Here is a 27,550-nt window from a genome sequence, read left to right as displayed (position 1 = left end):
GTCACATGTTCTCTTGAAATAACAGATTCCATAGCTATTCCTCTAGGAAATGAGTTTATGTAAACGAGAACATTCTGCTTTCTGCTGCTGAAGTCACAGGGTATACCAGATGTTCACAATCCCAAGGCTCAGTTGCATGACATTCGTGAGTATTTCATAAACCCCAATATTGGAAGGATTCAACACCTACTGTGTTTTCTTACCTTGACTCTGGAAAAATTTTTATACATTATATTTCACTGTACTGATTTTATTTTTAAAATCTAGCTGCCTTTATTTAAATGCCACAATTCATCTTATAATGGTATTTAAGGGGCTTTTGTGGCACTGTGCCAGATTTATATTATTAGAACCTAGGCATTTGCAAATGAACCTCTTTCAATTAGTGTTTCAGGAAGCAATTAAACTGTCTAAAGTGTATTAATGAATACGCTGGAATTGGGGAGCCAATCCTCCTAATATCCCCATTATTAATGCACCATCTGCTTTGCTGCCTTAGGAGCAGGCAGGATCTCTAACTTCAGGTCCACAAAACCCAATCGTTTATTCAAAAAGGTCACAGAAGCATAAGTTTGTAATCAAACTCAACATTCTATAAAATATGTGAATATTATATGTAGATTAAGGACATATATTTTCCTCAGAGTTTTGTACAAATGCAAATAAAGACGCATAAGGGTTCTTTCTTATTTCTTTGCACTCTATCCTATGTGTCAAAGCACTAACAGCTCTGTGAATGTATTCCTGGCTCTGATATCCCTGCTAAAAACTTGAGTGCTGTATGTACACCCTGTGATATTTGAGGATATCATTAGGATCTCCAATAAGGTTGTCGTTTTCATTAATGAAGGACGTAATTTGCTGCTGTGTTGTAGCTTTTATCACAGGGAGTGGTCCAGGTGCTGCAGCATTTGCCCATGCCTCTTTCCAAGACTATGCTTAGAGTCCATCCACAGGACAGGGTTCTGGAGGAGCCTATGTCTTCATGAGGTATTTCCTGCTGGCTTTGTGACTAAGAGGAGCTCAGAGGTTGCAGGGCACAGACTGGAGTAAGAGAATGTGGAAAGGCAGGGAAGACCTCATGTGTGGCACTACCTGCTCCATGCTGGACAGTTATCAAGTCACCAGGCCTCCAATAATCACACTGGCTTTGGCGATGAGTTGCTGCTGAGACAGTCAAAAGGGAAGGAGAAGACACATCCTCAGCTTTTAAAGAATCAACAGCCTGGTAGAGGAAAGAGGACACAGGCCCAGGGAGGGGCTATAAGCTGAAGTGGGGATCACTGTGCAGTGGAGCTGCCAAGGAGGAGTTTGAGAAGGAGAACCCCATAGTATCTTGGGGATTCAGGCAAGTAGAGAGAACGGATATATTTCCTACAGAGCTCTGTACTTCTCCTACCTTAATTTTCATTGAATTTAATTTTCATTGAATTGTTATGGGTTGAATTGTGTCTCCCCCAAATTCATATGTTGAAGTCCTAACCCTCAGTAATTCAGAATATGACTTTATTTAGAAATTGGGTCACTGCAGATATAATGAGTTAAAAAGGCATCATCGTGGACAGGGGTGGACCCCTATTCCAATAAATCTGGTGCTTTATAAAAAAGAGAAACTTAGACACAGAAGAACCCCCACAGGGAGAATGTCATGTGAAGGTGAAGGCAGGCATGGGGGATGCAGCTGAAGCCAAGGGGCATCACACATGTCCAGCAAACCACCAGAAGATAAGAGAGAGACATGGAATAGATTATCCCTTACTGCCCTCAGAAGGAGCATGACCCTGCCCACACTTTGACCTTGAACTTTTAGCTCCAGAACTGTGAGACAATGAACTTCTGTTGTTTAAGCCACTGAGTTTGTCGTATTTTGTTTTGGCAGCTGTAGCAAACTAATGTAGGTGGTAACATAATGAATTGTGAAATACTTGACTTATTTCCTGGATTATAAGCTATTTGAAAACAAGAACAATGTTGGTTTTGTTTATGTTTTTACTGTGAGTCCCTGGTACAATGCTGGGCTTATAATGAGCATCTAATAATTCTGGGTCAAATGATCAAATTAGCATGAGCAAGTCATAGAAGAATTTGGAAAGTTCAGGGGACAGAAAGTTATGTGGTCATCATGCTATGGAAGGGAAATTCTGGCAACCACCAGAGTGGGAGTGGAGGTCCCTTAAAAAAAACCATGTGGAATCTTGGGTAATCACATTCACTTCATCAGGAGACAGGAGGGTGTAGAGAGGCCAATCTGGTCACAGACCCATTGTGTCTTCTGCTGAGTCTGTGGACATGCTGGGTTTCTCTGCACAGGGCAGGGTCTTCAATACCTGATACACAGACATAGCAAACATACATACACAGACATAGCAAACATGCACACATGCACACACATGTGTGTGCACAGACATACATCCACATTGCCGCCCCTGCTGACATGGGTGCCTTTGCCATTTCTTCATCCACTGATGGCTTGACTGAAAGTGTAAAGTCACAGGCATTCCCTTCATTGTTAGCAAACTGCTTCATGATTCACCTTTTATTTTAGAACTGTACATTTCAAGGTAGAAGGTATGTTGAAGAGAGGACAAGAACATCAGGTGAGAAAGTGAGAGGGGAGGCCAGGCACAGTGGCTCACGCCTGTAATCCCAGCACTTTCGGGGGTCGAGGCAGGTGGATCACCTGAGGTCAGGAGTTCCAGACCAGCCTGGCCAACATGGTGAAACTCCTTCCCTATTAAAAATACAAAAAAAATTAGCCAGGCATGGTGGTGGGTGCCTGTAATCCCAGCTACTCAGGAGGCTGAAGCAGGAGAATCACTTGAATCCAGGAGGCAGAGGTTGCAGTGAGCCAAGATCTCGCCATTGCACTCCAGCCTGGTGACAGAGCGAGACTCCGCCTCAAAAAAAAAAAAAAAAAAGTGAGGAGAAATGTGTGAAGAAAAACAAACATTTGCTAGGCTGGAATTTTATTATGTGTTGGGCTCTGTGTTGGGAACTCCAATGATGTAACCTCTCCCAAGTGGATATTGTAAACCCCAGTTTACAGAGGAGAGACGGAGGCTCACAGAGGTAGAATCACTTGCCCAGAGCCGTGGATCTAGTAAACAGGGCAGCTGAGGTTTGACCCACATCTAGCTGACTCCAAAGCCTGGGTTCCCTCTCTACTTCATCACATTGCCATTTTTTCTGGAAACAATATAAAATCAACACTCCCTTCTGGATCCATATATGCTCTCCTTTCATTCTTGTCTGTGTCATACCTGGCCCTTTAAATGAGGGGGCCTACTCATCCTCTGCCTAGCAGGTGGCACATAAAAGCTAGCTTCAGACAACAATGGTTTGCCAAGCAATTTCCCAGGTTATTTCTGTCTTGTATATTATCTATTAATCTTATTACTGTTCCCTGGTCTCCCTGATTTTTGGCTCATCCTCTTGGCTCTGAACTGTTAGAACTGGTTTACTGGCCGTTGGCTCCCTACTCTGCTTCTGGCATTGCTTTTTCTCTAACATTTATATCTCCTCCAGACACGGAACAGACCCCCCTTCCTCAAAAATTATTGCAAGAACATACAACAGGAATATAATACAGTCTAGCCTGGACGCATTAAGGAAAAGAACAGATAAGGTAGGGAAGAGACATCTGCTAAAAAGTGACATATCAAATGCCCCCTGTGTGGATACATTTCCTAGCTTCACTTTTATGTATGGTGCCTGTCACATGCCTAAACGTGGAATATGTAGCGTTTCCATGTTGGCGTGGCAAGCATTTATTTTCAGTACTTACTCCACGCGTGCACTGAAGATAAACTAGCAATGAATAAGAATTCAAAAACCTTAATCTTGAGACTGTAGATGGCCTGCTCTTGCAGGCTTTATAATTGATTTGGAGGATACCATACTTATTTATGAGCAAATAATTCGCTTCCTGAGATATCCGATAATTCATTAATTCTACAGTATTTTGTCTTGTCAATAGTAGGTTTACAGCAGTTTTGCAAAAAAAAAAAAAATGGTTTATATTATTTTCTTTTAAATAGGACTGGTTCAGGGAGAAGGCAGAGAAAGAGTAAGTAAAAATGATTTCACTTCTTCAACTTCAGTGAAACCAGTTCCCTAGATGCCAGGTCAGAAATTCCCACTAGGATATCTGAAGAGCATAGGATAACAATTCAGTCATTGTCTCTGGAAGGCCTTGGGAAAAGTACACAGTTACTCTGGGGTTATATCCTAATAGCTTCTCATTAATAGATTTGAAGGGATTAATGTTCCAGTTTGGCTGGCAACTTCGATCCCTTCTTTTCCCAATTCAATAGCATTCTCAATGATCTTCTATCCTTTAAATAACCCTCGAAATTCCACTTATTTCTACGTTCTGGGAAACCCTCGGCCTTGCAAGCTGGGGCTGTTGGTCACCCTACCTTCTTGCTCCTCCCTACCAGGATACAACTTCCAGGAAATGCCTTTTTTAAGGTCAGTTTTTATCACCCCAAATACACTTGGCTTCATATTCATAGACCTGTTTCATGAGGGCTGAAGAGGAGCATGGTTGTTTGTGGATGCTTTTAAACAATTTCAGATCCCAAGGCCACCTGTTATTTGCTTATATTGGTCAGCTTTCATCTTGTATGCTCTGCACAATTCCCCAGTCCAGAAGCAGGAGCTTGTATGAGGTGGAGCTTATACTGAACAAGGCTTATTTCACAGGTATTGATTAGAAAAATGGAAAATCAGTAACATTTACTAATTCTCAGACATTTAATTAATCCGGCATCAATCAATCAACAAACAAGGATCTACTGAGGTCTCCTTTGGTTGGTTTTTATAAGCAGGAGCTCAGGGTGGAGGTTTGAGGGGAAAACAATGGTTTCTACTACAGCTTTGGCACTTCCTACTAATGTGAGTTGGATATTTATTCAATCCTGCTGAGTGTGAATTTCTGTATCTCTAAAACAGAAGTAATCATATCTACATTATAGGAAAGCTAAGAAAATTAAACAAAGACTGGTACAAATAACTAGCATCATGTCTTATAAATATTAACTAAACTTACTGAATGAACCCAGGTTTGTGCTTGGTATAAGGAAGGGCACAAAGGAAGAATGAAATATGATTCTTCAAGGTCTCGTTAGACCTGCAAGCATTTCACCCTCTTTTTCTAGGCATTTTTACCCACATCCAGAGCTTTAATTGCCATCTGCACATACAAGCTTCCCACATTGATGGCTCTAGCCCAGATCTCTCCTTAGAGCTCCTGATCCTTATGTTGAGGTTTGCTTGGATGACTGAAAAATATATTAAATCTACAGCATGCAGACAAGTTCCGTGATCTTCCCCCTCCAATATAGTTCTCATTCAGTTTCTGTACTGACATCACCTTCCAGCCAGTTCTGAGTACCAGAAACTGGCGCAATCTTTGTCATTGTCCCTTCTTTAACCCCTACAACCATGTGATCATTGAGTCCTAGTCATCTCATCTTCTAACTCATTCAACACCTTCCATCTCTGCCACCAGCTCCCTGGCCTAAGCTGCCAACATCTCTTTCCTAGATAACTTACTAAATGGTGTTCTCCAATTTTTTCCAAAATTCTTGCTCTTGTTTAATCTTTTCTCAGACAGCTCCAGCATAAAACTTACAAAGCAAAAGAAGACTATTTCCCTGCCTTGCTACAAAACCCTCAATGGTGCCCTATTGATCATAGAATAAAGACTAAAGACCGATATTTTTCTTAAGGTCTTGTAGACACTACTTGCCTGGACTCTACCACCCTCTGGAGCCCTGTCTCACAGCACACACACTTCTCTCCAAGTCACATGGACCATCTTCCTTCCTCCATAAAGCTTTGTGTAGTGCCGCTCCCCAAGGCAGAATTACTCTTTTTCCTTATCCTCTTCCTAAACAACTTGTTTATCCTTTCAGTTTCAATTCAAAAATTACATTGTTGGCAAAAAAAATCATAAAGTTTTCAAAGCACCCTATATTTATGATTTGTGAAGCATTTAAAATAGTTATTCATTTTATATTATTTGCAATTACTTAATGCCTGTGTCCTTCACCAGACTATAAGTTCTATGCAGTGTGGTCCATATCTGGTTTTGCTCACCATTATGCCATGTATCCTATTACTATCCTTGGCATATAGTAGGTACTCAATAAAAATTATTGATGGATGAGTGAGTGAATGAATGAACAGTAAACATTACAAGCTATATCCTCACTAAGTGTCAAAATGTCTGACAAACAAGAGTAATGAGAAGGAAGCTATGGAGGGTGAAGAAGTTTTCCTTAATGACCAGAGAAGGGAATGATCAGGACAATGGGGCTAGGGGTAGCATTTAGATAGCTAAAGAGGCAGGGAGAGGGGCTAGGCTTTCCAGGTAGTGACACCAACAGGTAAGAAGTCTTGGAAGCTTGAATAACATTTCATATATGGAAACAGTAAAAAGATTCACAGGCTATCATAAGACAATGAAATTAAAGTCCAGTATGTGTAGCTGGTCAGTATGGAAACAGAACAGGCAGGATGCCCATTTCAAAGTCCAAAGGAAGGCACATCATTTGTCTTTATTTTGAACTATGATTGGTGTTTCAAATGGGTGGTTTAAATTAAAGCAAAAACTGAAAGTCACCTGGATGGACAGTGAAGAGTAAAAGTTCTTTTGCAGGAGAGGGACTGTCATCTGTTTGTTTGGGTTGATACAGGCTTTTGTTTCACTCTATGGAGACAAATGACTCTATGTCTCTCCGCCAGTCACATTATTAACTGTACTGGCACTTTATTTCTAAGTCAGGGGATAATCTGAGGCCAAGCAAAAAGGAAGCATTGAGAGGAGGCCTTGCCACAGGCTGCTGACTACCTGACATTTCAGAATGAAGAATCATTGCCTCGAAAATATTCTGAGCACTTCTTTTATACCCCAATCAGGGAACTGCTAGAGTAAAACTCAAAGGTAAGTGTATTCAATGTGCTAGCTTGCCACAGGAATGAGGAACTGTATTTCAAGCATTAAAATAATTAAAGCCCATTTCTATCTTGGTCACTGACAACATCAAAACAACATTTTGTGCTGCTTTCCAAATGAACTGCAGGGAGTAAATTTTATGACATGACGAGTGTAAGCATGAATTGGGGAGGAGAAAAAAGTTATGGTGGAAATAGTCATGGCTAGAAATAATAAGACTTCAAGGGCAAGACGCAGGTGTTTTAGCAGGTGTTTAGGTGACATGGCCCAGAGCCCAGGTTGCCTATATAGACAAAGACCCACTCAAAAAAGGAGAGTGAAAAGAAGGACTGTCAGCTACAGTGAGAAGAGTGTTGGTAGCACAATATATATCAATAGATCAAAGGTGGATTAAGGGACTGGCTGACAGCACTAATGACATTTGAAGTTCTTTGTGTAAATAAAATCCCCATGAGCTTGGTTCCTAGAAGAAAGTATGAGTTCAGTTGACAGGATTGCTTGGGTCATTAGTGTTATTGTAAACACCCATGCCTTTGTCCCAGAGTATGAAAGATTTAATATCTTTATTGCCTATTCAATATCTTTATTGATGGCTGAGATGAAGAAATCGACAACGTGCTCATCAAATTTGCAGACTATACTAAGTTAGGCAGATTTGCTAATAGACATCAAATAAGACAAGAATAAACACAAAACAGGAATATAATTCTCACTGACCTTGGCAAAATGAAGTGACTCTGCAGGGGGTCGCCTTGGGACAAGGAAAGATAAACAAGGGTTCCAAGCTCTTCACAAGCTAAATACAAACATCCTGGCACGCAAGTCAAACTCCTTTCGCCCTCTCTCTTTTCCAGACCCTCACTAAAGTTCTGGATTATATTTTAGACACCAAACTTTAAAAAGAATGAGATTAACAAGAAAGGGTTCAGAAAAGCACAATGTACACATAGTCAAACAGAAGATGATGCATCACATCTTAGCATACAGAAAGTGCTTAGTAATTGTTCATTCAATAGAGAAAGAAGGAAGAAATGAAGGCAAGAAGGAAGGAAGAAAAGAAGGCAAAAAAGGAAGGAAGGAAAAGGAAGGGTAAGATGAGAGAGAACAAATGAGACTGTTATGAGTAAAATCATTGTGACCTTTAAGGAACGAATCATTACTTGGAGAAGGAAAAAACAGGTATTCATCAAATGGAAAAAGAGACTGAACAAAATGATTTCCCTGTGCTGCTCTAGGCTTTGACATTTTACAATTTCCCTGACGTCATAACTGGAATTTTCTGCCATTCGGAGTAAGCGAGAATCGCATGCAAGACGTGTGCCTCTGGTTATGGAGAAGAAGTGAGATCGGGCTTCATCTTCCTGTACCTCCCAAGTGTGCCTCAATTCTTTATCAGGCTCTTCAACCTTTCTTCATGAACTTTCACACTGTGCCCACATTTTCTCAAGATCCTGAAGGTAATGCCATTTTTACTTTAGAGTTAAGAAAACCACAAGTAAATCTTCAAATGGTTCACCTCAGATCTAACCCAGAATTGAAGCTAAATTGAAGACAGGCTTCCATGTCACATCTAGAACAGTGGTTCTCAAACTGGGCTGCATGTGATACTCACTTGCAAAGGTTGGAAACCTGTCCAAGACCAGGCCAGGCCCAGGATGATGAAATTAGACTATCACGGAGTAGGTTTCAGGCATTAGGCTTCTCCTAAAGCTCTCTAGAGAATTCCAAGGTGCAGCCAGCTTTGAGACCACTCCCTTAGAGGGTATTTGGTTATTTTTCTTTACCTCAAGACAATCCCCAGAAGAATCTGCCTCCAAAACAGCCTCCTGTAGACGCTGATGTATTTTTCTTACTTCATTAAGGAACTGGGCCAGGCTCTTCTAGTTGGATGGGACCACAGCAATGTTTCTCATATTTTAATGTATGTACAAATCACCTGAGGGTCTTGTTAAAATTCAGGTTCTAATTTAGGAGGCCTGAGGCAGGCTGGAGAGTCTGCATTTCTAACAAGCTCCCACTGATGCCGATGCCCCTGGTCTGTGGACACATGAATAGCTGGAGCTATCTATAACGTTAAACTTACATGAACTAATCAACATAGCCTTCCATCAACTTCAACACTCACTTGGCAACAGGCTTGATTCTAAGTTAATGGAGGCTGATGTCTTGCTCTCCTTCTTCTCTCAGAATAACGATGCACTTCTCAACCCAAAGCCAGCACAGTCAGGTGCCTTAGTAACTCCTAAGACTATCTAAAAAAGTGCTTCTCAACTGTAATGTGCAAGTTAAATCACCTGAGGATCTCTTTAAAATGCAGATTCTAATTCAGCAGACCTGAGATGGGGCATGAACGTCTACATTTTTAACAAGTTCCCAGGGGATACAAATGCTACTGGTCCTAAGAACCACAGTTTGAGTAAAAACAGGATCTAGGAGAAGTTTTATTGACTTCAAACATTGTGGGACCTGAATTTAGGAGTCCCCAACTCAAGAACTTTCTCTGTTCAGTTAAGCTTGGTTGGATCCTAAAACTCTGACTCTTGATATCTTTTAGGAAACAACTCCCAGGCACGTAATCACCTCTGACCACAATTTCCCTGCATTGCTAGAAGCTAGATTTTACATAGACTGGAAATTACATAAGAAAAAAGGAAATCAGACCATTCTGAGTCATGAAAGTAACCAATTTTAAAGAGGTTACTGTATCTGTGTTTGGGAACCAGCCTTATTTAGGATCTTCAGAATAAAATCCTACAGAAACTATGCACCCCCAGCCCATGATTATAGAGCTCTAGCATGGACTAAGGCTTCCCTAATCTCAGACAGCCAGGGGAAATCAAGTATCAGGAAAGTACTGGTAAGATTCCAAGGATACACATTAATTGTTAAATACAACTATTTGGCATTACCATCATTATCTTCGTTGCCGTAAGTCTCTCTTTTTAAGGAGAAGAGAACTTAGCACTTCTATAAATATTGGTTCTTTCCTCTCAAGACATTTAAAGACCAATTGGAAATGCTCAAAAAGAAACAAGGACAAGCACATTGGACCACATGCTTTAAGACTTGATTTCCAGCCCCAAGTCACCACTGACTGGTGCTGACAAGTTCATAAACATGGGATAGTCTCAAATCTCCTTGAAACTGTTATCTCCTCAGCAAAGTGGGAATATCAATCATGCTTTTAATGAAGGTCAAATAAGACAATGGATACAAAAGTTCTTAGAAAAGCAAAAGTACTTTGCGCATGTGAAAACATCCTGAGGTTTGCACAGGAAAGGCCACCAAACTTGGAATCTGCTATTCAATTTAACCAACATTCACTGAATACCCACTGTGAGCCAGAAAACATCACAGGGATGACTTTTCCAGCTTACCTGTAAATACTGTCATATCTATATAGCTTTAGTCCTTAGGACACATCAGTCTAAAGTTATGTGGAAAAGGTTTGCTGCTTGGCAGCATCCCCAGTCACTGCCTTGGCCTTTGTGCCATAGAGGGGGACCTACTCTATTTAGTTTATGGCTGTGTGGTATGAGACTGTTGGATAAAGAGGTGAGGAGGGAAGTTGGGTTTCCCTTTTGGGCTAAGCCAAGTTAGAGTCTTCAAGCCATGAAAGGTTATCACCATGTATGTAGTATGGACTTTGTCATCAGACTAACATGGGTCCCAACTTCACCTTTGCTTTTGTTTAGTTGCTGTATTACTGGAATGTCACTTACACTATTTAAGCTTCAGTTTCCTCATCTGTAACATAGGAATATTTCTATTTTCTATCATTAAGAAAAATGAAGACAAGGTCTTCCAAAGAAACAATTTACTAAGGATAACTTCCAAGGAGTATACGGAACAGCAACCTCATTCCTAACTGCTGGAATCGCCAGTTTTCCATGTTCTTTCCTGAAATTTCTGCTGTAACTACACTGGATTCAAGAAAGCATGGTTTCCTTTTTTTTTTTTTTTTGAGACAGAGTCTTGCTCTGTCACCCAGGCAAGAGTGCAGTGGGGTGATCTAGGCCCACTGCAACCTCCGCGTCCTGGGTTCAAGCGATTCTCTTGCCTCAGCCTCCTGAGTAGCTAGGATTTTAGGCGTGTACCACCATGTCCAGCTAATTTTTGTATTTTTAGTAGAGATGGGGTCTCACCATGATGGTCAGGTTGGTCTTAAACTCCTGACCTCAAGTGATCCACCCACCTCGGCCTCCCAAAGTGCTGGGATTACAGGTGTGAGCCATGGTGTCCAGCCTAGGAAAATATAGTTTCTGTTGTAAGCCATGTCCTAGCCCAGTGAGGAAGCCAAAATTCTTTTTTAATACCCTACTATATAATTTGAGAAGAGGTTATAAAATTAATAGTATTTTTCTTCCAAGAATCTCAAATTGTAAGAGAGAGAGAAGAACAGAAGTAAAACTCTACAAAGCATAACCCATAATAATCTAACTATAGAATGCAGCTTGCCCCTTAAGACTCCCATAACCTGGGCCCCATCCTACCTATGGGCAGGGATCCACAATCACACAGCTGTGTTCCCATTTTCAAAGTCTAAATCAAAGAGAATAAAGCTTTGAGACAGTCTACAAGTCTTCTCAATCTCTATGGGATCTACCTTTCAAATTCTGGTTTTCCTGTCTAAAACAAATGTCTTCCGCAGTTAATGTCCAATTCCTTCAGGGGACACAATGACAAGCCTTAGAGTAATTGATATGGTTTGGCTGTGTCCCCACTCAAATCTCATCTTGAATTGTAGCTCCCATAATTCTGACATGTTGTGGGAGGGACCAGTGGGAGCTAATTGAATCCTGGAGGCTGTTTCCCCCATACTGTTCTCATGGTAGTAAATAAGTCTCATGGAATCTGATGGTTTTATAAGGGGCTTTCCCTTTCACCTGACTCTCATTCTTTCTTGCCTGTCACCATGTAAGACACGACTTTGCTCCTCCTTTGCTTTCTGCCATGATTGTGAGGCCTCGTCAGCCATGCGGAACTGTGAGTCCATGAAACCTCTTTTCATTTATAAATTACCCAGTCTCGGGTATGTCTTTATGAGCAGTGTGAGAACAGACTGATACAGTCATATAACCTAAATTTCAAACAAGAAGCTCCCACTCACAATATCAAGGGATTAATTACCATCACTTAATTATACTCAATAAGTAGTAGTTAATGTAACTGCTCTTGTTGATGTTATTATATGAGTTAGATATTTTAACTACCAGGCTAAGTATTTGTGGAGAGAATATAAATGGTGACAGATGAGCCAAACTGAGTTGCCTGTGACCTTGGCGTCCCTCAGTATCCCTCCTTGGTCATGAGAAGGCTTCTTGATGACACTTACCAAAAATCAATAAAGAACAGTTACCCATAATAATGTCAGCAAGATTTATTTGTCATTCAGCACAACTTAAGATGTATGTAGTGTAAGAGATTTAGAATCCAAGAGTTGATCAGAAAGTGCTCACACAAAATGTGCTATCTTGGGCTGTAGATGGCACTGGCTGGCCCGGGTGGCTGTATTTCTCATACACCAGAGAATACTACACTATTTGTGACGACTCCATTCAGAAGAGGTTTATTAATCACACAGCTTAGGGAGCCTCTGCACCATGCAATGAGTTTAATAACTGAGATTTGCAGTGACAACCCTAAACTAAAGCAGAAAATATCAAAGTTGGGTCAATAGTATAGATTTCTCCCTTTTAAACATTGTCTTAATGATCACAAAGAGGACTGTTCTATTTTGGTAGCTTTTTGTTACATTCCAGTCGGTGTTTCATGTTGACCTCAAAACTATTTATTTAATAGGAATAGCCCTAGAAGTGTCACTAATAAGTGCAAGAGATGATGTTCTCACAGGCTATTTCCAAAGGAAATGTGGTGGGGGTGGGGGGCAGGTGGGTAGAGAAGTGAAAGTCATCTTTCTCAGGAAAACAATCCATTGATTCTGGCCTAAGTCAAATCAACATAATTATGCCTCACAATGTTCTCAGAAATGCTTTGTAGCCATTCAGGGAAGAGAACAAATGCCCCTTTGTTCCAATTTTGAAATGCAAGCTGTGTGCTTAGGCTCCATGGTACACTATGTAGAATAAACACAGGAGGCCTCAGTGGGGTTTTCCACTTAAAACTGATATATGGGAGATTCCTGGTCAAAAACCCGGGGCATTGTTTCAGGTCAAGTGTCATATAGAAATCACCTACTATCTGTTTGGACAACTGTAGCCAGGAAGCCTGGAGGAATTCTCAATCTGTCTCATCTTTTCCAAAGCTGCTACCCCAAGCCTTACTGCAGAATGCTGTTTTGAGATGACTGGGAAAACAGAGAGCCACTACCATATTGTCTACCACACGCTTAATTATGAAGCTCTCATTTTTTTCTGCAATCAGGAAAAGCAAAACATCATTTACAAGAAGAACTACCACAAAAGGTCAGTCATGAGAAGTGACTGATGCATTTCCATAAGGAGAAGCCTCTCATTCCAAGCCTGGCAGTTGATAAACACACTTATCTCACTCCCCATGGTGGAAACGTACAGCTTTCTGGAGTCAGTGGAGTGGCACGAGCCTGGAGCGGGGCTCCCCCGAGGCTGTGGGGAAGGCCAACAGCGCGGTATTGCGGCAGCTGCTGAGCAGATGCCAAGCCTCCAGGCAGGGCCACAGCCATCACAGGTCCATTAGGATGCTCATCACTCGCTGTCAGGGGGTGAAGCCTCCAGACGGGCTGACGTTCTCATCCCTCCCAACACACTTGGCTCTGCCAGAGCCCAGGGACCCCAGGCAGGAGGTGACAAGCCAGCAGAGCAGTGAAATCACCAGGAACCCTCAGGCCATTTTTCATATCCAAGAGGTATCTGTGCACTGTAGGTCTGGTTACAGAAAACAGAGGGCTGTTTTTCCCCTGCACTTCTGATTTCAGTGAAACACTGATGACAGCTCTTATCTACAAATTTCTTGGCAAAATCAGGGCCAGTCAAAACCGTGTAAGGGAGCAACCACCAAGCACCACTCTCTCTCCTCTGAGCCTGGGTTCCTGGGGCTTAGAAAACCAAAGCAGCCACTCTAGGCCACACAGGAGGAGGAAGGAGTAATACACTAGGTTATGTCCCTCCTGCACTTCAAATTCTTTAGCAACTTCAGTTTTCTGGGAATCCAAACGTATACTGGCTCTCAGGCTTGAGATTCCCAGCACAACCGAACACAACAATTCTGTAAAAGTTAAAATGGTAACAGGCTAATCTGCAAACTGCTGAAAATCTATACTGAGATCCCACATTCAGAAGCAAACAAGAGGATAGAGGGAGAAAGACTATTCCAAAACCCAGTCCAGAGTTTCACACTCTGAAATTTAACATGACAGTTTAGTTGAGGGAAAAGTTTGGCCTGACAATCCTCCATTGGCTCTCATAGACATTATATTTCCCATGATCTAAATAATTCAACAAACACTGATTCAGCATATACTATATATATCATAATCAAATCTGGATAAAATATTCTTCTTCTACCAGTTAGGATTATTAGTTGCAAACAACAAAAATGAACTGAAAAGTTGTTTATTAGAAGAGTGCTAGATCATTTGCAATTACAACATGAAAGCCAAGAGCCAGCCTCAGAAAATAGGCACCAGGTCCAGAGGTGTCCCCTGGATGATACACCATGGATGTCACCATTGGTGATGAGAGGCCACTGCTGAACCAGAGCCATGATCCCCTCAAGATGAGCCAGAGCCATGATCCCCTCAAGGTGAGCCAGAGCCATGATCCCCACAAGGCTCCTGCCATCACCATGGCTGAAATCAGTTTTCAACAACCCTTAGTTATGGGTGTCAGGGCTTCAATTTAAGGTTCTAAATAGCACCACACTATCTGCTAATTCAAGTCATGTGCCTATGCCCTACTGTTAGGATGGGAGATGATTTTCCAGACTTTTGTCCTCCATTGTCAGAAGCAGGGCCTCTCACTATAACTTACATGACAATAAATTCCACCAGAGGAAGGGTATTAAGATGTTAGACAATCAAGAAAAAAAGAGAGAGTAACGTCTACCAGGATCCTCAATATGGAGGGAGAGTTGGGAATGGAAGCCTGATCGTGCATAGATAGAAATAATTTTGACACCACAGAAGATAGATGCTATGGATAAGAGACCCTTGAGGATCTTGGCACCTAAGGAAATGAAGTACTACTCTGGCTGAAAGCTAAGGAAAATTTCATACTGAAATGATTTTTAGCCGAACCTTGAATGACAGATGGGATTTCAAAAGGTCTAAAATGATATTCCAAGGAAGAAATATCCCCTGTAATGCTGGAAGACCTTCCCAAGTATAAAGTGAAACTTTGTTGGGTGGAGAGGACTGGATGAGTGAACAGATGGTTTATATATAGTTTGAGAGCTTCTGCTGCCAACTAAACTTTTCAATAAATTAAAGGTCTTTCCAAAACAAAACGAATTTACATGGCACTCGGGGAAAGTGATATTTATCGTCATATTTTTAAGTATCCTCCAGTGGGAAAGATACAACAGGAAAAGATCCACCTCATCAGGTTTATCTTAACTTCATCCATATCGTGAATAAGAAACTAACCCAGGGTTATCCCTAGCCTCTTTGATTTTGCAACATGCTGACCACTTGGGGAGGTACAGATCATAAACCCAGATGGAATCAAACAGCAAGATCTTAACTCATGGCTAAGCTTGGTTCTTAGGATCTCGAACGGTGAAGAAACTACATACATTCAATTAAGTTGAAGTAATTCATCAGTTTCACCAGGACTGAAGGAAGATCTATTATAGAACTTTTCTGTGACAGAAGGAAACACTTCCTATAATGTGCCAAAATATTTCATATTAACACCAACACTAGGATCTACTTGATTTTGGTCTACACCCACAGTTAAGAGTTTTACCTAGGAAAAAAATTGGCAAAAATGCATATTTAAGACTATTTTTCTAACATAGACATGTAGAAAAGAGGGTGAAAGTGGCAAGGAGTCTGGAACATTAGGTCCGCAAGAAGAAAGATCTAGAATATAAGGGTGAGATGACTCAAGAGGAATGTAGGAATTATTTTCAAATATATAATGGGTTGTAAGGTAAACTGGCAAAATTTAAAATGATCCAGTAATGGAGTCAGCTACAAACAGGATTGAAACCACTGGAAACTGTTCAAGCAGAAGTCAGAGAATGACCTGTTGTGGTAATGACTGCTGAAGTCGTTCAAATCTCTAAGATGAAATGACCACATGGAATCACTGCATGTTGATTCATCGAAATCTCCTTGAAGTCGGTATAAGAATATTCATATAAATAACTTTTTAAAAAATAAATATTGTTGACTAAATGAATGGATGATTCCTACACAAAGATTAGACTGAAAGAGAGCAAGATCTTGGGTTTAACACTGAATAAGTGACTACTGCCAAAGTCTTCACAAGAACCCAAAAGGTTCTCCGCTATCAGAATCATCTAATTACTCCCTGATGTCAGAATAAAGTCATTTCTGTAAATAATTTCTGAAAAATAAAGTACTTTTTGAGGGAATAATTCTTTCATGAAGATCAGATAAAAATAAAAGATCTTAGGTTCTCTTGCCAAGCCTGAGTGACATTAACCGTCCCCATCCCTCCTTTCTCTGGCCCGCTCCTCTACCACTTCCCCTTAATCTCTGCTGCAGTCACACTGGCCCCTTCTGACATACCAGACGTGATCTTGCCTCAAAGGTTGTCCCCTGGATGTTCCTTTTGACTAGAATATTTCCCTGAGGAGAATCCCTTTTCTCTTTCAAGGTGTACCCAAATCTCACCTTCTTGGAAATGCTTTCTCTGACCACCCGATTTAAAGTGATTTCCCCATCTCCCTAACACAACACATATAACACACACAGACTACATGCATTAAGTGTGCACGCATGGACACACACACACATCGAGCAAGGCCAAGCTCCTTTCCCTTGCTTTTATATTTACATACTTCTTAATGCCTTCTAAAATTCCTCTCCACTAATTACATTTACTGCCTCTCTCCCCATTTTAGAATATAAGCTCCAAAGAATTAGGAATTTGTGTACTTTATACATTGAAGAAATCTCAACACCTAAAAGAGTGCCTTGAACATGGTAAACCTCAATAAATACTCATTGAATGAAGAATACAGACTTGACCATAATACCACTAAGTTAGGATTCAATAGCAGCAAGATAACTATAAAATACATTTGTGACAACTCATGCACCATAAACATTATAACGAAAAATAGAAATTAGAAGTTTAAAGAAAAAAAACTACTTATTAAACGTGAGAGAAAAAGCTAGCACAGTGTTTATTAGGAAATGTATACCCTTATATTAGAAAAAAGGAAAAAAGGGTGAAAATTAATGGTCTAAATCATCTACCTTAAGAAATAAAATCAACATAATAAAATAAACTCAATTTAAGAGAACAAAACTAATAGAAATAACAATAGAATATGAATATAAAGAGAGTTGCAACAGTGTCAAAATTGGTTCCTTGAAAACACTTTAAAAAAGCAAAAAATAAAATAAAATAAAATTTTGTTAAATGTGATAAAGGAATGACACTAATAAACATTATTCAATGGAGAACATGGAATTCAATATGAAAGAGATTTTTATATGTCATAAGGAAGTACTAGTAACAGCTTTATTCCAAAAGTGAAAATTAGACAATATATTTCCTTGAAAAATATAACTTACCAGTAAAAATATTAAACTCAAGTAGACAATGACTTTTCACTGAGTTTAATTAAGGTAAAATTTACATACAATAAAATTCACTTATTCTATGTTTACAGTTTGATGACTTCCGGCATCTGTATAAATTCATGCCACCATCACCACAATCAAGATGTAGAAAATTTCTACCATCCAAAAAATCTTCTTACTCCTTTGCAGTAAATCCCCATCTCCAAATACAAATACCAGCTGCAGAAAACCAATGATCTGCTCTCCATCACTATAGTTTTGGTTTTTCTAAAATGTCATATAAATGGAATTACACAGCATATAGAATTTTGTTATATGCTTTCATTGCACACAATATTTTTGGAATTCATCTATGTTGCTGTGTGGAACAGTTTATGACTGAGTACTATTGCTATAGTAGGAATGTATTACAATTAATTTATATATTCATCACTTAAAGAATATTTAGGTAGTTTCCAGGTGGTGGCTATGATGGAAAACAGTGTGATGAACATTCAAGCATATACAAGTATTTATGTGGACATATGTTTTTGTTATGTCTATGGTAAGTGTAAGTTTACAAGAAACTGGCAAGTTGATTTTTAGAAGAACTGTACCATTTTGCATTCCCATCAGGAGTACATGAGAGTTCCAGTTGCTCCACATTCGTATCACCACCTGATATTGTCAGTCATTTACATTTTAACTATTCTAATAGGTATGTGCTGGCATCTTACCATGTTTTTTAATTTTCCATTTTTTATTTATTTTCTAGTTTACATGTAAATTTCACTGATTGGTGTACAGTTCTATGACTTTTGACAAATTGACTCATGCTACCACCACTATGATCAAATGCAAAACACTTTGGCAGTTTGGGAGTTCCCAAGACCACCCTCACTTTGGACACCAACTGCAAGTTCAGATACTAACTGTAACTTTGGGCATACCCAATCCAATAATCACCCTCATTTCTTTTATGTTTTCTTAATTTTTATGGGTATAAAATAAGTGTATATATTTATGGGTTACATGAGATATTTTAATACAGGCATGCAATGCATAATAATCACATCAGGATAAATTGGGTATCCATCACCTCAAGCCTTTATCCTTTCTGTTGTAAACAATTAACTTGTACTTTATTTTTAAATGTACAATTAAATTATTTCTGATTATAGTAACCCTGTTGTGCTAGCAAATACTAGATCTTATTCATTCTTTCTGTTTTTGTGTCCATTAACCATCTCTACATTGCCCTCAAGCCAATCCTTCCCAGCCTCTGGCAACCATGCTTCTCCTTTCTATCTCCATGAATTCAATTATCTTAATTTTTAGCTCCCACAAATAAGTGAGAACATGCAAAGATTATATTTCTGTGTCACGTTTATTTCACTTAACATAATGACCTCCAATTCCATCCATGTTGTTGCAAATGACATGATCTCATTCTTTTTTATGGCTAAATAGTTCTCCATTGTGTATATGTATAACAGGAGTGAACTGGCTGCCATATCTGTCACCTCATTGATTGCCAGAGTTGATCCACTGATCTGGCTGGCTAGGTGGGTGTCCCTTTCCCCCATCACCAGATCATGTGTGTCCCTCCCACCGTTATGCACTAGGTCAAAGTGGACAACCTTCCTCAACAGAGGAGGATTGTTCTTCCGTTAAGGGTATATGAGTAGCTGTACTCCCCTGCTAGAAGCTCCCAACAAGCTCTTGTTGTGATTTTAATTTGCATTTTTCTGATGATTAGCACTGCGTACCTTTTTGCATACTTATTGGCATTCATATTTCTTCAATAAAGTGTCAGTTTGAATGTTTTACCCATTGGGTTGTCTCCTTATTACTGAGTTGTTAAGGGTTCATTACATACTCTAGATACAATCACTTTATCAAACATATAATTTGCAAATAATTTCTCTTAGTCTATAGCTATCTTTTCATTTTCTTAATTGTGTCTTCTGGGAGAACAATTTGTTAAAAAAATTTTGATGAGGGCTAATTTATCAAGTTTTTCTTTTATAATTCATGTTCTGTTTAAGATATTATTGCTAAGTGATTGTCACAAAGATTTTTCCTGTGTTTTCTTCCAGAAGTTTTGTAGGATTAGCTCTTATACTAAAAAGTCTATAATCTATTCAGAGTCAATTTTTGTAGATGGCATGAAATAAGAGTTAAAGTTCATTTTTTCTCCATATAGATGCCAGTTATTTCATCACTAGTTGTTAAAAATCATGTAACCATATGTTCGTCAATAAACAAATAAATAAAAATATGGTACATTATACAATAGTATGCTACTCAATAAAAAGAACTGTTGATACATGTAACAACATGGATGAAATTAAGAATCATTATACTAACTGAAAGCAACCAAAAAGCAAAGATTACCTACTATATTATTGCACTTATATGAAAGTTTAGAAAATTTTAAGCTAAAGTGACAGAAATAAAACCTGAGGATGGAAGGAGGCCTAGACTGCAAAGAGGCATGAGAAACCATTTTAGGGAGTGATGGAATTACTTTGTGTCTTGGGTTTGGTGGTGGTTCATGGTGCATAGCTCTGTCAATACTCACTGAATTGTAGACTTTAAATGGATGTCGTTTGTTGGACATAAATTATGCCTCAATAAAACTTATTTTTAAAAAAGCAACTAGGCCTTGAGCTAAGATATAAGAACATCAACTTTTCCCCAAACTGTAAACCTCAGATTATTTTACAAGTACCCAAATGGACTAACAGTAAGGCCATGGGAAGTCCATACAATGCAAATGTTAAGTCCAAATAACTGTTTCTAGTTCAGACTTCAAAACACAAAATACAAACAAACAGGAAAAGTAGACTTCTGAAAACTATCTAGTATAGGATTCAGAAGATAATTTTATAAAATTAGTCAATATTCATCATAAGAAAATAATACAATGCCTATAAGAAATGTGAGCAGAAGGAAACATAACAACACAGGTCAAAGTTAACATAAAATACCAAGAGTATGGGTGATTTTATTATAAGTAAAATCAAAATGGAAGTGCAGAATGAAAATCCACACTGTAGGCAGTAAAAAGCAGATTTGACTCTGCAAAAAATCAAATCAGACATTAAAACAATCTTGAGAAGTTCCTGGATAATGGGGAAGAAAATGAAAAGGAAATGAAAATAACAAGGGAGAAAATGATAAATATAGAGATCTAATCTACGAAGAATATACATTATTATTATTTAGATAATATCTAATATGTATATGAGGAATATACATTCTTCATAGATTAGTATATAATAAAATATTTTAAGAAAATATAATACAATTATATTATTGTAATAATGTAATATTAATGTAATATATATTATATATAATAGTGACATAAATATAATAATCTTAATATAATTTTAAGAAAAAATATTTAGTAATGAATCCATAATTAAGAAAAAAAGTTTTTAGAGATGTGAATGGAAACTCACATCTCTAAAACTATCTGATAGTTTATCAGATAACATGTTATATATTGATTAACAGGGATTATAGTACATTCTTGGTAAAATCAATGGGAAAAACAAGCCATATCTAAACACCTAGAAATCATCTTAAATTGTCCATAAAAATTATAAATTACAAATTTTTTTAACAAAGATACTGGATACTATGCGTTATAAAGAAACAGGAATCTGCTGATGTCTTCTTTTTTCATTATGCTATATCAAAAAATATAACATACCTAAAATTTTGCAGAAAAAATATTGGAACATAATTACATACACAAGTAATTGTCTTTCATGTCTTAGAGCAACAGAGAGGGAGCCAGCATTGATATATCTGCCTTCTTTGAAATAATTATTTGAAGACATACTAAATGACTAAGTGAAAATCAAAATTAATAAACATTCATGAGGAAAGTTATGATTTAAAACAATTTGAGGCTGGACACGGTGGCTCATGCCTGTAATCCCAACACTTTGGGAGGCGGAGGCAGATGGATTGCCTGAGCTCAGGAGTTCGAGACTACCCTGGGCAACATGGCGAAACCTTATCTCTATTAAAATACAAAAAATTAGCCACGTGTGGTGTTGGGCACCTGTAGTCCCAGTTACTGGGGAGGCTGAGGCAGGAGAATCGCTTGAACCCAGAAGGTGGAGGATGCAGTGACTGAGATCCCACCACTGCACTCCAGCCTGGGCAACAGAGGGAGATCCTGTTTCAAAAAAAAAAAACAAACAAACAAAAAGCAAAAAACAAAAAAACAATTTGAGGCCTTGCATTGCTCAGTTGGACCAATAATTCAGAATCAATTTATTTATATGCTGAAATTTCTATCATGTATCCTAGGTACAAAATTGGGCCTGTTATGCTTCATAGAGTGACTCCTCAGCAATTTTTCTTCTCTTCCTAGAACCAGGAAATTTTTTTTGACATACAGCCTGCATCTCACTTGTGTGGGAACCTGTTTGAAGACACAGCAATGACTGCACTGTGAGTAAGAACATGAACAACAGTTATAGTTTTTACAAGTTTTTAGTTTACTACTGGGAAAATCACCAAATCAAGTCTTTCTCTCTTCTCCAAAAAGCACAGTTACACAAAGCATATATAGAAGCAGCTCTTATATCAAGGTAATTGAATAACTTATTTTTGTAATTTAAGCTCCTACTTGAGGGCTAGAGTAAGTTTTTTTTTTTTTTACATTAAGATAGAATAATAAAAACTAACCAGTAGTTGATATTATTTAAAGCCTTTCTGGTTTTTTTTTTTTTATGTATGTATTTATTTATTTTTTGAGACAGAGTCTCGCTCTTGTCACCCAGTCTGTAGTGCAATGGCACGATCCTGGATCACTGAAACCTCCACCTCCTGGGTTCAAGTGATTCTTCTGCCTCAGCCTCCTGAGTAGCTGGGATCACAGACGCACACCACCATGCCCTGCTAATTTTCGTATTTTCAGTAGAGACAGGGTTTCACCATGTTGGCCAGGCTGGTCTCAAACTCCTAACCTCAGGTGATCCACCCACCTCGGCCTCCCAAAGTGCTGGGATTACAGGCTTGAGCCACCGTGCCCGGCCTAGCCTTTCTTTATTTACTCTTTGTCCTGTTTGTGACTGATCTGTATTGACTATGCTTTAAAATCACCATGTAATGTAAACTAGAAACTATATTAAAATTCAAATAAAAAAGATTCTTAAAAAAATTAAATCTTTCCAAGCTTATTTTTAAATGATAGAACTTTTGATTTTGTTGTTCTTTGTATCTTCTCTATAATACAAATTTTCTACAATACATTTCTTTTTATAAATTGAAGCCCTAAAATAAAATTTATCAAAATGTTGACAGTGATTACCTAGTGGTATAGTAGTTAGGGATGATCATTTTTCTTCCTTCTAGATTATCATATTCTTACATTTCCATGAGTCACATGTTTCATAACACTTTATTTTCATCAAATGTAATAAATTCATTAATTTAATATGTATTTTACAATGAAAAAGTAATTCTACCTATGTTAGTCAGGGTCTCAGCAGGAAATAGAAGACAGCCTCCGAAAAGTTTACCAGAAAGAACCTAATGAAGAGATTATTTAAAGAGGTTTGGACAGCACTAAAGGAACTATCAAGAAACATGAGACTAGCAGGGATGGGAAACAGAAGAAAGCTATTAACTTTCTGATGTTGAAGGAGCTCGGGGAGGAAACGCTGTTTCCAAAGCACAGAGAAAGATCCAACAGTGCAATAAAGGCAGTGTGGCATGCACTGTGTCTGAGCAGCAGTCACCATCAGGTGTGTGGTGGGGGTGCAGGGATGGTGCAGGTAAGTGATACTCTGACTTTCCATGCTCTTGTCCCCTGAGACCCTGCCCATGTCTTCCATTTGCCTGAACTCAAACAGAGTGAGGGTAAGAGAGCCTAGCAGATGTAGACCATAGAAGTCAGGCTTCTGAAGTACAGAGCAGGACACAAAATTGTGGAGAATGCATCTGAGGCTGGCAAGTGGGAATATGGGCAAAAATAACAGGCACAGTCCTCTGTGTATGTATTATTCCTGCTGAGGCCATTCAAGAGACTTCTCACCTCATTCCGAAATCACTGAACCAGTAACCTACATTATCTTCTGGACTCTATGGGAATGTGTGTTCATCCTTATTCTCTGCTCTTCAGAGAATAAACTATAATACAATAGTCCAGAGCCAAAATAACGACATGGGGCAGAATGGCAACAGTGGTGTCAGCGAGAAGTGATCCAATCTCAAATATATTTCAAAAGTAGAATCAGTAGGATTTGCAGATGGTGAGCTGTGGGCCCTGAAACAAAGGAGTCACGGGTGCCAGTTAGCTCTTTTGCTTACACAACCAGATGGAAAGTCTTGCCATTATCTGAGAAAAAGAAAATTCCAAGAGGAGCCAGATTTTGGAAACATATCAGGAGCAGTTTTGAACATATTAGTTTTAGGATTTCTATCAAACATCTAAGTGGGAATACTGAGTAGTCAGTTGGACATATATAAGTGTGGAACTCAGGAAGAAGATCCAGACTGGGAACAGAAACTTGGAAGTCATGTTTTGTAGGCGATATATAAAACCATGTAGTTGAATGAGATCATGGAGAGATACGCATAGATAGAGGGATGAAAAGAACCAGGTGCAGAAAATTACAACACTCCAACATTGAGAAGGGTGATGAAATAATACATACAACAAACCCCCGTGACACACATTTCCCTATGTAACAAACCTTCGCATGTACCCCCAAACTTAAAAGCTAAAAAAAAACTTCAAATTGTTTTTAAATAAATAAAAAATTTTAAAAAGTAATGGAGATAGGAAGTAACCAATGATGAAAACTGAGAAGGAGCAGTTGTGAGGTTGGAGGAAAACTGAGAGTATGTGTTTTGCCTGGAAGTCAAATTAAGAAAGTGTATTCAGTGGAAAAGGTAACAGATTGTATCAAATACTGCTGATAGGCCAACGGGGCAAAGACTAGGAAGTAATTACAAGATTTATCAAACAGAGTTCCTGGTAATCTTGAGAAGAGCAATTTTTATTGAAGTGGTGGATCTGAAAGCCTAATTTGGGTGAATTCAAGGAAATACAGAAAGAGAAAACTTACGAACAATGTTTACTAGAGATAATTCTTTTGAGGAGACTTTTAAAGGAGCAAAATGAGATGGTTAAATGAAAAATGAGGTCAAGATATATAGGTTTATTTATTTATAAAATAGGAAACATAATGGGATGTTTGTATAGTGATGAAAAATACTCCATTCTCTTAAGTCAAGTATTCCTCAAGGTATCAGAATAGCTGACAGAATTTTCTGGAAATAAAATATATCCATATCTATTCATAAATTCTCTTAAGATTTTGAGAGCTGGTCTGGTCTCTAAGGAACTGATTTTAATCTTTGCCATCTCCAAATTAGACAACTTTAGAGAGTAGAGTGATAAATAACATCTCTGATGTCTTACAGCATCAAGTGATGTTGGCCAGCATGACAGTTTCTAGTAATAGAAGAACCCATGATTGACTTAGTTCTGCCTCCTCCACACACTGTTTCTGAAATATGAAGGACTCCTAGAAGGAAGGAGGCTGTGCAGACAAAGATGGGAGGGAAAGCCAAACATAACTTCCAGATAATTCCTACTTAAATGTCAAGTTGACTGCATTTGGATACTTTTGATTTAATAAAAAACACAACTTTTATGCTCTCTAGTTCACTTATCTGGATTCTACTTCATTCAGTGAGAAAAAGAAGAAATGCCGCAAGTCAAAAACAGCATTGATTTTTTTTTTTTTCCTGATCTTTTCCACTACTGTCTTAGACATGGGGCGGGAGTGGGGGGAAATCTTCCGTATGTCACCCTGCAGTCCTATCTCCTTTTTCTAGATGAGGACTTTCCCTTCCTGTCTCTCCAGTCTCTGGACAGATTCTTTCCCTTTCTACACAGCTACATTTCCTGGTAAAACACGAACTGAATCAGGGGTGAAATTTCAAAGAAGACATGGAACTCAGTCTGGACAATGATTAAACTCAGCTGTAATAAGCAAGGAACCATGTAAGCCACGGGCAGGCTGCTGATACCAGAGAAACGAGGAGTTGATTAGTATGGTCCCAGGGTTAACAACTAGGGAAAATGAGAAAAATGATTAACAACAAGAAAATATGGAGCAGTGCCATTCCCTGCTGGGTCCTGGCAGCCAAGTAGCTGAGGAGTCCTCCCAGATTGGATTCCACTTTTCTTTGCTCCCTGCATTCAGTCTGTCACCAACTGCCACAGCCAACAACTTCTGACTTTTCTTGGAACACTTTTCTTTTATATTTCTGCAGTCTTCGGCAAGCTCAAGCCCTCCCAGCCTTGCAGCTTGATACCTGGCTTTGCATTGGGTAAAGGTAGTCTCCAGATGGCTCCCACCAAAGAAGCTTTTGCACAGCAACAAGAATGTGTATTTGCAATTTAGTCTATTTCTAAAAGCTTCCAAAATCAATTTAGAGTCCTGGTCTTGAGCTTTTGGATTTTCTATCATTCCTTGTTTCTGTCACCAAGCTCCCCTTCAGAACCTTCATCAGTTCACGACTTTGCTCTTTGACCCCCAGTTTCTCTTCTCTTCTGGGCCCCCAACTCAGAGCTGACTGGCTTTACCTGTGCTATCTGGTACATTCTTAGAGATCAGGTACACTCCCAACCCTGGTTAATATGATTCCATAATAACATTTTAATAACCCCGTAAATGGTGTACATACTAAGTAGACAGCAAGCACTTCAAGAAAGAAAATAATCCACATAGTTTATCATTATGGTAAATTAATGGGTAGAAGACATTAAACATGACTTATCCAGGCAGGAGCATGGCTACATAAACCTTAGCTCACCAGCATTCTGGGCCAAGGAGTACAATATTTAGCAAAGAAATTATAATCCCTTCTGCATAATAACAAAATAGCCATTGCCTGGGCTCAGTGAGAAAATTAATAGAGGGAATGTTTGGAGTAGAATGGGCTGGTGGCTGTTTTATCAAGCACTCACTCCTTTGTCTGCATCTATTGAAACTTTACAACATGGCCTAGGAGGCTCCCTCAGTTTGGTTCCTGGCTATCTCTCCAGTCTCCCCCACCAGTTTCTCTACATGCATGCGACACTCAAACCAGCTGCCTAGGTTCTAGTACCCTTCTAAGTTGGTCATACAGTCCTTTGTGGCTGGTTTTCCCTTAGATCCCTTTGTCACTTGGTCAATACCTACACAACTTTCAAGATTCAACTCAAATGACACTTCTTCAGTAAAGCCTTCTGAACTGCACATCTCCTAGCTGTGGGGAAAAGCAAGATAGATCAGATTGTCACTGTGTCTGTGTAGAAAGAAGTAGACATGGGAGACTCCATTTTGTTATGTACTAAGAAAAATTCTTCTGCCTTGAGACTCTGTGACCTTACCCCCAACCCCGTGCTCTCTGAAACATGTGCTGTGTCAAACTCAGGGTTAAATGGATTAAGGGCGGTACAAGATGTGCTTTGTTAAACAGATGCTTGAAGGCAGCACACTCCTTAAGAGTCATCACCACTCCCTAATCTCAAGTACCCAGGGACACAAAAACTGCAGAAGGCCACAGGGACCTCTGCCTAGGAAAGCCAGGTATCGTCCAAGGTTTCTCCCCATGTGATAGTCTGAAATATGGCCTCGTAGGAAGGGAAAGACCTGACCGTCCCCCAGCCCGACACCCATAAAGGGTCTGTGCTGAGGAGGATTAGTATAAGAGGAAGGCATGCCTCTTGCAGTTGAGACAAGAGGAAGGCATCTGTCTCCTGCCTGTCCCTGGGCAATGGAATGTCTCGGTATAAAACCCGATTGTACGTTCCATCTACTGAGATAGGGAAAAACCGCCTTAGGGCTGGAGGTGGGACATGCGGGCAG

The sequence above is a fragment of the Pan troglodytes genome, chromosome 12 (assembly GCF_028858775.2).
Source record: "Pan troglodytes isolate AG18354 chromosome 12, NHGRI_mPanTro3-v2.0_pri, whole genome shotgun sequence".
Lineage (NCBI taxonomy): Eukaryota > Metazoa > Chordata > Mammalia > Primates > Hominidae > Pan > Pan troglodytes.
The sequence above is the reverse complement of the archived record's forward strand: the minus strand, read 5'-3'. Positions refer to the sequence as shown.